We start from the raw sequence: 6,000 nt of genomic DNA, 5'->3' as shown, positions 1-6,000 counted from the left end.
GTTCCAGGTGTGACTATGGAGTCTAGGGAGTCTCCCCAATACATCCAATGAGGGCTCTTATTGGATGGTGGAGGAAACCTAGCCAATAGCACACAAGGGCTTGTATCTACCCCTGAGGGCAGAGTCTGCCGCAAAGCATCCTGGGAAGGGATACAAGTCTGAGGGGAGCACATGACAAGGTGTCTTTGGTGGGAAGCAGAGTCCCGGGAGGAGGGTGACGGCTGTCTCTCCTCCTGTCAGTGCAAGTGAGGGTGCCCTGGGCAGTCGGCCTAGAGGACTGAGGTTGAGCTGAGCAGCAGAGAAGGATCCAGAGAGCCGTGGACTGAGAGGAGCTGCTGGGAAGAGAACTTTGAGGAAAACAGTATTGTGAGTACTTGGAGTCGCCCAAGGGTCTGCCTAGGAGAGGGGACCACTCCAGAAGGTCAAAGGGATCCAGGAGCCAGCTAACCTGTAGAGCGGATTTAGAGAGGGGGTGCCAGTGTCTAAACCCTGAAGATAAGTGTGCAAGATAGGGTGCCGGTGCGGGCCCTGAAGTGTTCAGCAGTGCAGCAAAGTTTACAAGTGGCTACCCTAGCAAGGAGTGCTATGGGAGCTGAAGGAGGACTTCTCCATTCAAGAAGGAATCCAGAAGTCAGTACAATGGGCAGCGAGCCATCGTTAACCAGCATCCATTCAGCATTGACTGACATCTAGCCAGTGCCAAGCCAGCGTCAACCAGCATTTCCAATTGTTCCCCACTAGTTGTGAATAGTTGAGTTCAAGGAGTATCCCACTCATTCCCTTCTCCTATCCAAGTTCACAATAAATCTAAAAAAAAACAAAGATACTGGATTGGTCATTGTCTCAGTGCTCACACTTGTAGAAACATGCACAAGTGGACTTTTACTGCACCCAGTGGCCCAGGGGAACCCAATGCCAGCACCTATGCTGAAAAATCTGCTACATTTGGGGGCTCGTCCGGGATATCGCCCTGGGTTAGCAGGCTGGTTGCTAACTGCAACGGCCGCAACAGAAAGGCAAAATCTCCAATTTTGTGCCCGGAACTTTTCCTCAAAGCTCAAGACAAGTGTGAGGTCAGCTCTGCAGGAGACAGGGAGAGTGGGATGAAGATGAATGTGCACATGGAGGGTTGCCGTGGGAAAGTAGGGACGAAGAAAATGGCGGCCAGGGGCACGTGGAGCAGAGTGCCAGGGGCCAGGTGTGTGTGCAGGCTATATGGACTGATGTTGACCATGCTGTTGGCAGAGGGACATTCGTTCTATACAGCAATTGCAGTGATGCTGTGAAGTCAGCCATGCCGGGAGGTGCAGTGGGACCATCTTCGGAAACAGTATGGTGATGGGCCTTACTTGCACATGTGTTGGGGAGAGGACTGTTGACTGTGCATGTGACAGCGGGACAATTCTCTTGCCTGGCAAAAGGGACAGCTGGCTCTGGGAGAGGGAGGCGCAGGTGCAGTAAGAAGAGTGGATGCATGTCTGGTGAGGGACATGGTCCGCTTTGCAGCGACTTCCCTACGGGCTAGAGAGAGAGAGCATGGCAGGAGAGGAGTTGCTGCACCGCACGGAAAATGCGATCCATAAAGCACTGCCTAGCAGGAGAAGCCACTGCCAAACAAGGAGTATGGGTGATGATGTCGTTCGCGATCAGCCAATCAGGAGTGACTAGGGGAGCCCATATAATACTCCCCCCTTCGGGTGTGGCTGAGAGGGAGACACGTGCGAGGACAAGCACCATGGAGATGTTTGGAAAGGAGAAGTGCGCAGCCATGATCGCTTCACCCACTGGCAGAGAACCTGCTGGGTAGACCCAGGGGCAGATCGGGAAGCCGAGCCCCACTTTCGTATGGGACACAGGCATACGGATGGTGCCTGAAGGAGGACTGGCGCTGTGCACAGGAATGGGACGGGAGTATCTCTGAATGGTATGTCCTCAGTGTGAGAAAGTTACAATGAAGGTGCAAGCGTGGAGTCAGTGTGGGCATTGTGGCTACCTGCTACTGCAGACAGGAAAGAGTGAAGGCCGGCCTAGGCAGCTGTGTGTGGCACGGAGTCCAGGTTCCTCCGTGGAGGCGGGAGGGGCATGATCAGAGTGCTGATGAAGTTGAAGGCCATGCAGCCTGACAGTGGTTCAGCGTTATCAGTACGGGGATTCAGTCACCAGGAAGAGGGTGTATGCCAGTTGAACGGGCCGGGAGGTGGTCAGAGGATGCACCAGAACCTGCGCAGCAGGAGCAAGGTCTGCACCTGTTTCTATACCTCAGCAGAAGTGGCCTGCGGCCATCGAGGCCTCACCAAACAGTTCAAGCAATGGGGTAGAGGTTGGGGCCATTAATGTGGGGTCTCCCTCCTTCCAATACAAGTACGCATCTGTGGAGGAGGGGATTGATGACTGGAGATCCGAAGAGGAAACAATATGGGACTGGGGTTCTGAAGCTGGGAGCAGCTCACCAGGGCCCGATATTGCCACCACGTTGACAAAGAGACTCAAGAGTCTATAGAGAGAGGGGAGCTGGCCCACAAATTGGGGTTCTGCGAGGCCTACACAAAAAGAGTCCCAGACCTGACCCCACTCACAAACTATGCCCGGACTCGGGACCAGAACGAGGCATACAGCTCCCTGATTAAACGAGAGGAGACCCCTTTTTCTTTGCCTGGGAGAGGTAGTAGGAAGACCCTCCCCAGGCTCTCAAGGATGCAATGATGGATGCAACGCAAAGTGGCTATGGAATATGGATATGACTATCCTTATACTCGGGAGGTCATGCTGACTGTCGAAGCAAAACTGGACTTTTGGTGTGATGAGGCCATCTGGGATTTTCTTTTTGTCCCCAAGCCTTTTCGGGACTCACCCAGGGCTGATCTTAAGGAAAGGTTTGATGCTGTGAAGACCCAGTGGTTGTATGGACTTTCCATTTATATTGATCGGGTGGAAGTTCGTCGTCCGGACGTATCAGGCCAGGCTCGGTCCATCCGAGTACGGGACAGCCAGGGAGCCCTTGTTAGGGTCCCCCACCCAGAGTACTATATTTGAGGAGGTCAACGCTTTCATAAATGACAATGCACACAAGGCTGGTTAGCCATCTTGGAAAACATATATCAGGGGTAGTCAAATGTAAACTTGAAAGGTCCACTTACCAATTTTCCATTCAGTCTGAGGTCCGGAAAAGTGACCGTCAAATTCCAAATACAGAACGCCAACAACAACAAAAAAGCATTCCCCAAAACTTTTGAACTATACACAAAAAAATGACCTAACAAATACACAACCAACATGTAAAATACACTGTTTGATCCATAGATGGGAGAGACTGCAAACAGAATTTTGTGTCTTTTAGCTATTCTTCCCGTCAGCCTGATTTATAATTTCAGCCATTGTGCCGGCAATTATGGAAAACAAATATATATATGTGCACGTAAAATAAATCTATAATTTTAACTATACAGAAATGTTTTTTTAAAAGATTAATGTATTTCACCTGCATAGCCACTGACAATATACAGCAAAAAATAGTTTGTACTACTGTAAACCATAAAAATGAAGTCTCACTGCATTTTTAAAGAATTATTTTGAATTACATTATATGAAAATAATTCTTTAAAAATGCAGTGAGAGATTTTTTGCTGTGTAATGTCAGTGGATATGCAGGTGAAATACATTAATCTTTTTGAAAACATTTCTGTAGTTCTGTATAGTTAAAATTATAGAATTATTTTACATGCATGCATTCAGCATTCCCGCACTTACTTGTCTTCCCAGTTGCTGTAGAGAAGAGACACCTTTCATTTGGAAGAAACTTCAGAGAACTTTCTGTGTGATGAGAAGTCCTTTGTTTGGCCTTAGCAGGGCTAGTAGTAGTAGATGCAGGAGGGGATTGAGATAAGGAATCTTTGGAATGTGACAGTATGTGGGGGTTTTTTCCTCCTTGTCGTGTCTCCTGATGAGTAGCTGAGCGCCCATGCTGTGCCTGCATAGGAGGCGGGCCGGCCTATGATGTGGGGAGAAGTAATTCACTTGTTTATTCGGCTTACCCCGCTCCTTCCTCTTTGGTCGGGGATGCAGGGATAGTCGGGATGTGACAGAGGAGTAACTAGAACCTACAGGGCCCTGGTGCAAGAAACCATGAAGGGCCCCCCCAGACCCACTGGCTGGGGCCCTTCCCTTCAAGCCTGGGGGTCTTCCCACTGATCCTGGGGCCCTTTACTCTTGTTGCAGGGCCTTTAATTATGGCCCCACAGCGGGACCCTTTCACAAGTTCTGCAGTGGGCTCCCTTCCTGCCATCTTGGGGCCTCCCCACGGTGATGGAATGCCAGGGCCCGGTCGCAAGTGTGACCTCTGCGATCCTGGAAGTTCACCCACTGGTGTCAGTAGTTCTTATTTTTTGGTATTTTAATTGTATTATTTTTTATCATTTTATTTTATTTTTTTACAATGTCACTTACTATGACTCTGTCCATTCAGAAAAGGAAGGAGCTGCTATAATAAAATATTTACCTTAGATTGTAAGCTCCTTGAGGGCAGGGACTGATGTGAATGTACAATGTATATGTAAAGCGCTGAGTAAATTGACAGCGCTATATAAGTACCTGAAATAAATAAAAAATAAATACATTTACTGACCCCTTCCTGGTTCTCTATTGTGACACATCCCCTGCAGCAGCTGGCAGGAGAGGGAAGGGAGCACAGTAGGGGGGGGGGACACCAGGGGAGCACACAGGGACCCAGAGACAGCAGAACACAAGTGAACTGGATAGGAGGAGTGGCGGGAGCAGCATACAGAGGAACCAATCTCCTCCATTTTCCTCCTACAGCTACAGGAGAAAAAAGGAGGACAGTGATTTCTCTACACCCTGCCCCCGTCGCCCCTCCTATCCAGGTGTACAGGGGAGCTGCACAGGCCCCCTGGAGCGTGGGGCCCCGTTGCAATTGCAACCCCTGCAACCCCTGTAGTTACGCCCTTGAGCTGAGCGACCGTGCTGTGCCTGCATAGGAGGCGGGCCGGCCTATGATGTGGGGAGAAGTAATTCATTAGTTTATTAGGCTTATCCCGCTCCTTCCTCACAGGTGGCATGATCGGTGGTCGGTCGGGGATGCAATGCAGGGATAGTCGGGATGGGAGTTTGGAGTGACCCTCTTCGATGTGGTAGGTCCCGGTCTGTCTGCTTGGCAAGGAGCTGAGCGATCAGACGTCCATGCACCTCGCCGGCCGGCTCTGCCCCCCTTCAGAGCACTTTCTAATAGAAGAGTGGGGGAGCTTAGGCGCGAGGAGGAATAAGTTCATCCTCCGCTGTGAATGCTGGGCGGCGGGCGTGTGACGTCACTGGTTGCTAGACGCCAGGCGGCCGCTGATCTAGCAACCAGTGATCTGGAAAACAAACAGGCAGCTGATCGGCGCAGACCGCTTCGGCGGTCCAGATTTAAGCACGTCTGGGTCCAGACGCGGCCCGGAGTCCGCTGAAGGTGAATGGCTCAACCCCTTCTCCGATAGTCCCAGACTACCTATAGTTCAGTCAAGTTCTGTGTAGGGGCGGGGTCCCCGGGAGAAAGTTTCACCCACAAGAATAAATCAAGTAGTCAGCGTGTGGATCAAACTATTCTCAGAAGTTTATTGTACTTACAATCAATTATACATACGTTGTAAAAAGGGGGGTGGTCTAGGGTAATTTCCTTATATGGATACAACCTGAGTTAGTGAGTTCTAAGGTCTAGGGTGGCCTCCTTATATGGAGGCAAACTAATGGGCCATACACACTATAAGATTTTCTGAAGACTTTTTCCTTTAGATTTACCAAAACCAGATAATATGAGGTCAAACCTAAACACTTTGAATTTGTATGCAATCTGGCAGGCCCTTGCACTACACAGAAAAGGTAAATCTGAAGGAAATCTACCAACAAAAGTTGGATAGTGTGTATCCAGCTTACATTAGTAGATTCTATTGGTTAATATATGTAAAAAACAATTCTGAGATCACTTTTTCTAAAAGAGGAACTAAAGAC

This window comes from Pelophylax lessonae (genome assembly GCF_965119305.1).
Source record: "Pelophylax lessonae genome assembly, chromosome: 6".
NCBI lineage: Eukaryota > Metazoa > Chordata > Amphibia > Anura > Ranidae > Pelophylax > Pelophylax lessonae.
The sequence above is the reverse complement of the archived record's forward strand: the minus strand, read 5'-3'. Positions refer to the sequence as shown.